The sequence below is a fragment of the Montipora capricornis genome, unplaced genomic scaffold (assembly GCF_036669925.1).
Source record: "Montipora capricornis isolate CH-2021 unplaced genomic scaffold, ASM3666992v2 scaffold_500, whole genome shotgun sequence".
In the NCBI taxonomy this organism is placed as follows: domain Eukaryota; kingdom Metazoa; phylum Cnidaria; class Anthozoa; order Scleractinia; family Acroporidae; genus Montipora; species Montipora capricornis.
The window spans coordinates 147,501-157,500 of record NW_027180240.1 but is presented as its reverse complement, the minus strand read 5'-3'; positions in this window follow the sequence as shown (position 1 = coordinate 157,500).

Genomic DNA, 10,000 nt, shown 5'->3' with positions numbered 1-10,000 from the left:
ATACTAATAGATTTAAATGATGTACCATCTTGGTCAAACATCCACCATATCGTCGTTCTTGTACAGTTGATTCATCCAATCAACAAATATTAATGTGGTTGGTTGTTTTTTTTTTTTTTATTTTTTTGTACCAGTTTTTCGATTTGTCGTTTAGTAGGGAAAGTAGAGTAAAATTTCACACCAGCTTCTTTTTCTAGAGTGTTGAAAGGTTGTGATTGCCACGTCGATCCCTTAAAATAATGAATATTGTCCAAGGAAGTGTCTTGTTTCCATTCACCAGTTTCGTTTTTAACGGCGGTGTGTAATATATTGTGTCTATGAAGTAGCATTTTAGCTAATAAAGTCGTTTTACCCGCCATGGTGCCTCCTATGAAATAATACACGCCTGGAGAACGTATCTTTAAGGATTTCGTCATTTTCACATCATGTGAAAAGAAAACATTTTCGGGAGATACATCTTTGTCGTCGTACAAACTTAAATTTTCCGCTAAAATCATTTCTAAAGCACTAGAATGAGTGGTCATTTTTTTCTCTCTTTAATGAATCACTTGAAGTAACATATAGGTTTATCATCTTTGATTTATATAACAACTCTTTAGATTGATTTTGGAAATCTTTCAACCACTGTAAGTGTAAAGCCACCGATTTCCGACACGGTGAAATAAGTGACATCTGCTACAATGGAAATGTTTTCGAGAAGCTTTAGAGGGTGGATTTGTGTAAGGGATGACTACAAGCCCTTTCCACAGACAGATAGCTAGGTTTTCTAGGAGAAAAAGAAAATAAAAACACTAATCTCTTTGATGCCAATCTTCGGATGACAGTTGTAGACAAACAATAAAATAAAATAAACTATACCATGCCTAAAATAGGATGTAGTTTTCTGAATTTTTTTATTAGTACGGATGATTTTAGTACTTGTAAGGAAAATATTGTTAGCTTGAAATACGCCCGAGACATGAATTGGAGTTACAAAGATGACATCGATTGTCTCCTCCTTTTTTTTGTATCATCGGTCGCTTATCTATGCATTTGCTTCACTCTTTCTCGATTGTTAAAATTGACATCTTTTATAGCGCAAGAGCAGAAAGTTACCTTGGCATTACTTTGACTATGCGGATACTTTGGTTCTAACATATCAACGACATGTACAAGAATCCCACGTACGTGTCCATACTTCGTTCTAGCGTACTAAAGTTCCGAGGAACTGAATAAGATAGCTCGTGCACATCCGGCGTAATTCATACTAGCGTACTAAAGTTCAGAGGGACTCAATAAGATAGGTCGTGCACGTTGATAATTCGTATTAGCGTACTAAAGAGCCGAGGGACTGAATAACGTAACAAGGAATGAATAAGAACCGTACGTACTTAGTACTAACGTACTAATGTACTAAGGAATGAATAAGAACCGTACGTACTTAGTACTAACGTACTAACGTACCAAGGAATGAATAAGAACCGTACGTACCAACGTACCAAGGAATGAATAAGAACCGAACGTACCAACGTACCAAGGAATGAATAAGAACCGAACGTACTTAGTACTAACGTACTAACGTACCAAGGAATGAATAAGAACCGAACGTACTTAGTACTAACGTACAAAAGGATGAATAAGAACCAAACGTACTTAGTCAACGTACCAAGGAATGAATAAGAACCGTACATACTTAGTACTAACGTACCAAGGAATGAATAAGAACCGTACGTACTTAATACGAACGTAATAACGTACCAAGGAATGAACACACGTCCAGACTTAGTACTAACGTTCTAACGTACCAAGGGAATGAATAAGAACTTTTGTACATGTCCATACTTAGTACTAGCGAACTAACGTATCAACAGAATAAAGAAGAGTGTACGTACATGTCCGTAGAAAGACTTTAGACACAATAGGAACAAGAATAATACGTTAATATGATCTCTTTTGGGTCTACTCACGCTAACGAGTGCAGTTATCCAAAGAGAAACCTTGGATAATTTTGGTGTAGGACCTCCATTGTGCGGTGGTGGTGGTGGTTGTGGTAGCAGTAGTAGTATTCGTAGTAGTAGTAGCAGTAGTAGTAGTAGTCGTAGTAGTAGTAGTAGTAGTATTCGTAACAGTGGTAGTAGTAGCAGCAGCAGCAGCAGCAGCAGGAGTAGTAGTAGTAGTAGTAGTAGTAAAATTGGTTAAAAATCTTCAGTTATAACAATAGTATTTTCATTACAATCATTTGGTAAAAAACGTATTTACAAGATTGACGAGTGGGAATCGCATGATCCAAATGCGCGGTTGATTTCCTTCTTAAACTGGCCAATCGATCTGATTGACCTAATTCTTTCAGTCAGGTAGAAAGTAGTTCCACGGTGAGGCACCTCTAAAGCTAATTTCAAATAGTTAGTGCACGGCTTGGGTAAGTTTAATCTACTTAAAGAATCAAGCAACCCATAGTCTGTGTCTTGCTAACTGAATAATTCACGCATTTTACACTGGGGCCAACCCGTTGAGGGACTTAAAGATCATCATAGCTTTTTGCTTTTTTATTCTTAAAGATAGCTAGTTCCCAGTTCAATGTTTCAAGAAGAAGGCTTGAGTTTACCTCGCAGTAGGCTTGCAGAATAACTGTAGCGTACGAAGAGGCAAGTACTTGCCGACTATCTTTTAGGCTCCGAAAAGTGACTGCATGTGCATGAGGAGAAGGAATTGGGTTTAGTTATCTCGGATAAGCTGACTTGGGACTCTCATGTGCACTTAATTACGGCAAAAGCTAACATACTTCTTGGCCTTCTCAAGAGGTCTTGTCCATTGTTAACTAAAGTTGTAGATAGAAGGTATCTTTACTTAGCAATAGTGAAACCCCACTTATGTTACGCTACTGAAGTTGCGTTTCCAGCTTTGAAGTCACTGAAACTTAAGATAGAGCGAGGTTAGAGGCCGGCCACGAGATGGATTTTACGTTTAAAGCCTGGTCAGATGTCGTACAAAGAAAGACTGCTCTCTCTAGATCTGAACATGATTCCTCTTGCTTCCGAAAAAGAGATGAAAGAGATTTTATTCCTTTATAAGGCCATCCGCGCGTACATGATAAGTGTGGTTTTTGCGGTTGCCTATATCTTTGCTCTGACGAGCATGTCGTTAAGGGATTTACCCCTTTTGTATGATATTATTGGAGGTCTTAGGTAAATATTTTTTAGCATAGGCTGATTTTCTATGATACTCCATTGTTTGGGATGTTAGCTACGCCAGCAAAATAAGCAGCCGCGTCTTTTTGGTCTCTGTGCTTTTGCCCTCTTTACTGTTCCTTGGGCGAACTTATTCCAACCACATGTACGTCGGCTCATCCCTAAAGTTTGGACACATAACTCAAATTCATCGCACCATGCATTCATTGTATTTTCTGGACATCATTCAAGATAATGTGAGCTTTTCACTGTAAACGGTAGGAAAGTGGCATGGTCAAGCGCCGGAATAGCTAATGGACTACCAGTTGGGAACTTCTAGCGTTTGTCTCCTAAAAAGTCATCTGTCCGCCAGGGCCCAACATTATTCCCAATGATAGGCCTGCATAAATAGTGTTTGTATTTACAGTAATAATTGCTTATATATAATTCATTTGGTGTAGTTAGTAGAGTTGTAGCGTTTCCTACGGTCCTCTCGAACCAAAGAGAGTGCTCTGAGCAACAAGTTTCAATCAGTATAAGGTTCAAAGCAAAAACTCGTCAATCATCATACTATCATCAAGTACTTGGCAAATATATCTAGGAAGGGATTGGGCTGGAAGTCTGTGTAATTATCTTTATAAGTTTCACACTGATTTCTAGCATTTCAACATGCTCTGAATTAAATTTAATGTAGTTTTAAAATTAGAATTTGAGGTTAAAAATTGGTAGAAAGACACCACAACCAACCTGGAATGCTTTTTCAGGGGGTAAACTGTTTGGTGGCGTTCTGAACCATTTTTTTCAATCCCTTATTAAAACATCTTGAAAATTCACTAAAAGTACTCTTTTTGTTTACATACTCTTCAAAGCAAGTCCAAGCGCGAATTTTTTGTTTATAATTGGTTTTCATTCATAAGCAAAGTACAACTTATCACTCTCACAAAAACGTCATACTGAGACTCGCCTTGAAGAGGCAGACATGAACTCAGATATGGCCTATTCAAGTGGGGGCCAAAGGGTTACATATTAAATGAAAGGTGTTACAATTGAACCCACTAGTGGGTTCAATTGTAACACCTATCATTGAATATGTATTAAACGTTCTCTCACATTCACTCACTTTGGTGGTTGGTTGGCCGCGTCGTTCACGGAAATACAGGCAACTGGATTACAATGATGCTCTCAATGTGACTGCGCGATGCAGTTATGAGCTATGCTGTCACTCGATATTTGACTCTGTGGTTGCGTGATGCAGCTCGAGTCAAATACCCACATTTCACCCTTGCTCACAATAGAGTCTCCAGTAGCTCAGTGGTTAGAGCATCCGTACTAGATCACAGAGGGTCGTGGGTTTGAATCCCATCTGTGGCTCGGATTTTTCCGAGTTCCCAGTGGGTTCAATTGTAACACCTTTCATTTAATATGTATTATTATTATTATTATTATTGTTTGATCACCGGAATGTCGTAGTAAAGTAACAGCATGAAAATTCAACCGCCTCAAGGGAAGGAGAGCTACAACAGGCGGAAACAATCTTGTGGATCAAAAAAGTACGCAGAGGGAAGCCTTCGAATTCCCTGCAACGCATCGTGTACGTACATGGGACATGATTCATGGCCAACTTCAAGACTGACAGTCCATTCAAGGTGAGCTTGGACGACAATATCACAAGGGCTTCATCTTCCTTGAGGTTGTCCACCGCGTTGAGGTCAACACTGCGAAGAAATTCCACGACTATCTATATCCGCATTTAACGTTTTTGGCAGCCAAACAAGATCTAATGACTTCCGGAGAGAATAGATCGGCCTGATATTTCTTGCCCTTCCGATTCTCCATTTTCGATGATCTTTCCAGTTGTGCTGTACAGAGTGTTGTGTAGATATCGCCTCCCACGCAGAGACTCTGAGTGCTTCTTCTCGCGTTTCCCCCCGAGCGTCTACTGAAACGAGCCGGAAGTTACGTAGACCAATCACAACGGAGTTCCACATTCTGAAAGTGCACTGTGGACCCTGAGAATTTTGTCGGGTGTTGGGCATTTACAATTTCTTATCAAAGAGAAACTGGAGCGTATACATTTCATGCTTTGCATTAGATGTTTGCGGCTCTTCACACTATGAGTAGGGTAGAATTGCTACGGTTGAAACGTTTTGCTCCAGTGCGATTCAAACCTATTTGTTGCGTTCGCTTGGGATTGATATCATATTTACATTTCTTTTAATCCATCGCCGATTGAACTGATTTAAAGTTCACAGTACGAACGATCGATTCCCAACAGAGAAACAGTAAATCAATCTTCAGCGACGGTCGTCGCCAAAGCAGACTGAAAATTTGAAGCTTATTTTTGCTACTCTCCTAGCTAGTTGCGTTCATTGCGCTTGAAGGTATTCACGGGTTCTCGTGCAGTTCAAATACACTCGCAATACTTTAATATTTGAATTCTTATTTATATATTTCCAGGGCGCTTTCAATTTTAGATGAAACGACACCATATCCTTGCTAAGCAATCGCATTTTGACTGGGGCTGGACAATTAGCGAGCCATGCGAATTTCTCAAGTCCAAGCACCCATTTCAAATAGCGTTAATAAACAGTTTCAGCTAGTACGCTAGTACTAGTGCTCATCATGGTTTCCAATTGTTACGGCGATTTTCCATCGGTTGTTCGTACGCTTAGTACGCACGTACGCTAGTATGTTGGTTAAGTTTGAGAATATTCAGTTAGTACGCTAGTACTAGTGCTCATGATTGCGATTGTTGGGGCGAATTTCCATCGGTTGTTCGTACGCTTAGTACGTGCAGAATCTTCGGTTCATGCGATCGAATGGCGATTAATAGGCCAAAAGGTAGCAACCGGTACGCTTATCGTTGGATACGCTGTTAGTACTACACGCCATTGGTAAGGGTAGTTTACTGGGCATATGGGTTAGTACTTTAATACCAATGACTAAGAGTAAAAAGTACACAAAAGGCTCCTAAAATAGGCAGCATTTCAAATAAACTCACTAATTTCCTCTATCAGGGTTTGTTTTTTATCCCTTTGCTCTAGCTTCGTCTTCTTCTTTAAAATATATTCTTGGAGCTCTGGTGGAAGGACATCCCATAAACTTTCCATCTTTCTTGATTTGCATTCTCTTGAACTCGAATGCGCTATTTTAAATATTGACCTCGTTAGGATACTGGGTAGGACTACACACGCCTGGCACTTCAAGGGTTTTTCGTCATTTTCACTTTGTGTGACGAAAACAAAACACTCGAATGAGTCGTCATTTTTGTTCTACTCTTTAATCTCATTCAAGATAACACTTAGGTTTACAACGTTGTTTTATAAAACGAAAAGAAGTCTTTATTTTGCTAGTTTTTCAAAACATGTCAGTTCACCGTACAAACTACTATTATTACTATTTTTTGGTAGTTTCCATGATCACAAGTACTCGTGTCTTTCATTATTTAAAATTTTTGGATACCACCCGTGAACCGTATCACATACAAAATGATCCTTCCCTTTGTCATCGTTTTCGTTTAAATACTTGTCTAGTACAGAGAAATCTAATTTAGTTAATCGTTCGGATCTAGAAAATATTTTTTTTAAAAATTAAACCGCACACAGTGCTAAAATCTTGTTGATTATCTTTCACGTTATAACGACGCCAGCGTAAACTGCTTCATAATATCGGATGGCAATCCATGGGACGATGACCGTATGAATCGAAAAATAAACAACGTTCTCTCTCGGGCATTTTTACCACAGCAACCCAGTGTTGGCCAGGTCAGAGTGCTACAGGAAGTTGCCAGCCAACTCTATTTGGACGTCAAGGGATCGAATCCAAGTCTTCGATAAAAAACACAACATTTAAAACAATTTTGCAGAAACAGGCAAATTAGAATGTTGCATGATGACCATAGTGGAACTGTATTGAGGAGAATTCTTTTACAAACTAAACATTCAAATGTGGTTTTAAAATGTGGAGATCAGCAAATCTTCAGTGTCTCTCGGAGTAAGCGTACATTCCCCACAAAAACTCCAATTTAAGTCGGAAATTCTCCGAATTTCGAAAAACAAACAAAGATGTCCCTTTCACACCTTCATTATATTCCTTATGTTTTTGACTGATTCCCACAATAAATGAAGGAAAGGTGCAGAAAATTATTTGTACAAGAGAACAACGAGACACCCCAACCCTTACCCATACCCCGACCCCGGCCCCATGTTTTGGCTACTACCATATTTGTTAAACAATTTTTTCCCGTTGTCGAAAAGAAAACAAAAACATTTCTCTCCAACGTCCCTGCAAAACTGCGATGTGGACAGCAAGGACTTACTGCATTTTGTTGTGCTGTTTCATTTGTACTTAATATTAGGCACTCTTTCCCTTTATTTGAAGGTAACATGCAACTGGAACCAACGATGGCTAATAATTCGGCTTTTTTAATAATCAACAGTGAGCTCCCATGCTGAAAATTAGGATTTCCTTTGTTCAAATACATGTACACCACGGTGTAAAATGTAAAAGATGAAATACTTACTCGATGCCAGGGAAGTGTTGGTTGATGGGTTGTAGATGATTCTAAGAGCGTACTGCAAGGAGACAATGAGGCGTTTCCTGTACAAAATAACAACAAAAAAGGAAAAAAGTTCAGATCTAATCTTCCTACCGGAGGGTAGGGAGACTATATTAGAGCTCCTTACCGTCCGGATATTTGTTGGTGGTAGCCAAAACGTGGGCCCGGGGTCCTTTTTTTTCCCCATTTTTTTTTTTGTTTGAATTTTTGTTGGTATTCTGGTGTACTGTTATTTTCGAATGACCGGCATCTGTCCTTAATTTATGGTGGAAATAACCCAAAACAATTAAGGAGCCTACGGAATGTATGAAATCTCTTAAAGTGCCCCCGTGACCAAAAAATAAATTCATATTTTTCTTTGGATTTCAAAACTATGTTAACAAAACACTAAGTGACCCACGTTTTAAGCCTTGATTTCAAAAAGACACCTCTTTATTTTAAATGTAATTTTCCTATTTAATGGTCCGCCATTACTAACATTACATTGTATGTTCTTGAGAGAGCTGGATCGAGGAGAAAATGACGTCAAAGGCTCACTAGTTTAAGAATGCAATTCATGTGTACGCCGCAGAATTAATATGCAGCACGGGGGTTTTGGGCTTTCAGACTTTTAAACTCACGCTTTGCATATATAATAAGCCGCGTTCACACACGGAAATTTTAAGCTAGTGAGCCTCTAACGTCACTTTTCCCTGGATCCAACCCTCTGAGGTCCAATCGGCCAGTTTTGAACGTGGGTAATGGCGGACCGTAAAATCCAAAACTTACCGGTACACTCAAAGTAAACGGCCTTTGGATAAAAATCAAATCTCAAAATTTTGCCAGTCAGGTGTTAAGCAAACACGCTTTCAAATCTGAAGGAAAAATGGAAGTGTTTTTTTTTTTATCACAGGGGCACTTTAAGGGACATCATGGTTTTTTGTTTTCTCAAATCGTTCTTCGTTTTCTTGTGTTTTAAAATCCAAGAATCATTTTCCGAGCACCTGACATTGTCTTTGGGAAAAGTTGAGTTTGTTGTTCTCTTTTTCGAAATTACGGCCCAGTTTAAAGGCAGGGAGGGTAACCATAGCACTCAGACAGGGATACCCTATCGCCAGGGTAACCCTAGCTGCCTAGTAAACACGTTGATAAAGAAGAAGAAATGTGTAAGTGCTAGCCAACTAAAGTAACCCTCTCGCTACGGTAACCCTAGCACTTAGCCTACCCTCAATAATTGTAAAAAGGGTGTAACAGCAATTTGAGAAATTGCTGAAATTGGAAATTATGGAATAGCATGCAAGTGCTGGAGACATTGGGGTCTCGCTCAGCTCCACGCTTTAAAAAATGGCACTGTAATGTTCACTTCGTCAAAAAAAAAAACAACAACAGAATCACAGTTCTATGATGGTCGTCACGCAGTCACGCAACATTCTCATTTGCTTGTTTGTTCGTGTTTTCGATCTTGTTGTCTGACTTTCCTTACAAACAGTTTGTACTTAAGTAAGAGTGGTACAGGAAGTTGCCAGCCAACTCTATTCCGACGTCATGGGATCCAATCCAATTTCACGATAAAAAACACAACATTTAGAACAATTTTGTGAAAACAAGCAAATGAGAACGTTGCATGACGACCATAGTGGAACTGTATTGCACGCAAAGTTTTTACAAACTAAACATTAAAATGTGGTTTTCAAATGTGGAGCTCAGCGAGTCTCCAGTGTCTAGGAGTTAGCGTATATTCCCCACAAAAACTCCAATTCAAGTCGGAAATTCTCTTAATTTAAACTAAGATGTCCCTTTTGCACCTTCAGTATGTTCCTTATTTTTTTGACTGATTGCCACAATAAATAAAGGAAAGGTGCCGAACATTCTTTGTGCAAGAGAATAACGAGACACCCCAACCCTGGCCCCACGTTTTGGCTACTACCATATTTCTTAAAGTAAAACAACTTTTTCCCGTTGTCAAGAAGAAAACAAAAACATTTCTCTCCTACGTCCCTGCAAAACTGCAATGTGGACAGCAAGGACTTACTGTATTTGGTTGTGCTGAGGCGTTTGCACTTAATATTAGGCGCTCTTTCCCTTTCTTTGAAGCTAACACGCAACTGGAACTAACGATGGCTAATAACTCGGCTTTTTTAATAATCAACACTGAGCTTCCATGCTTAAAATTAGGATTTCCTTTGTTCAAATACATGATTGTACACCACAGTGTAAAATGTAAAAGATGAAATACTAACTCGATGCCAGGGACGTGTTTGGTCTTTGGGTTGTAGATGATTCTAAGAGCGTACTGCAAGGAGACAATTATGCATTT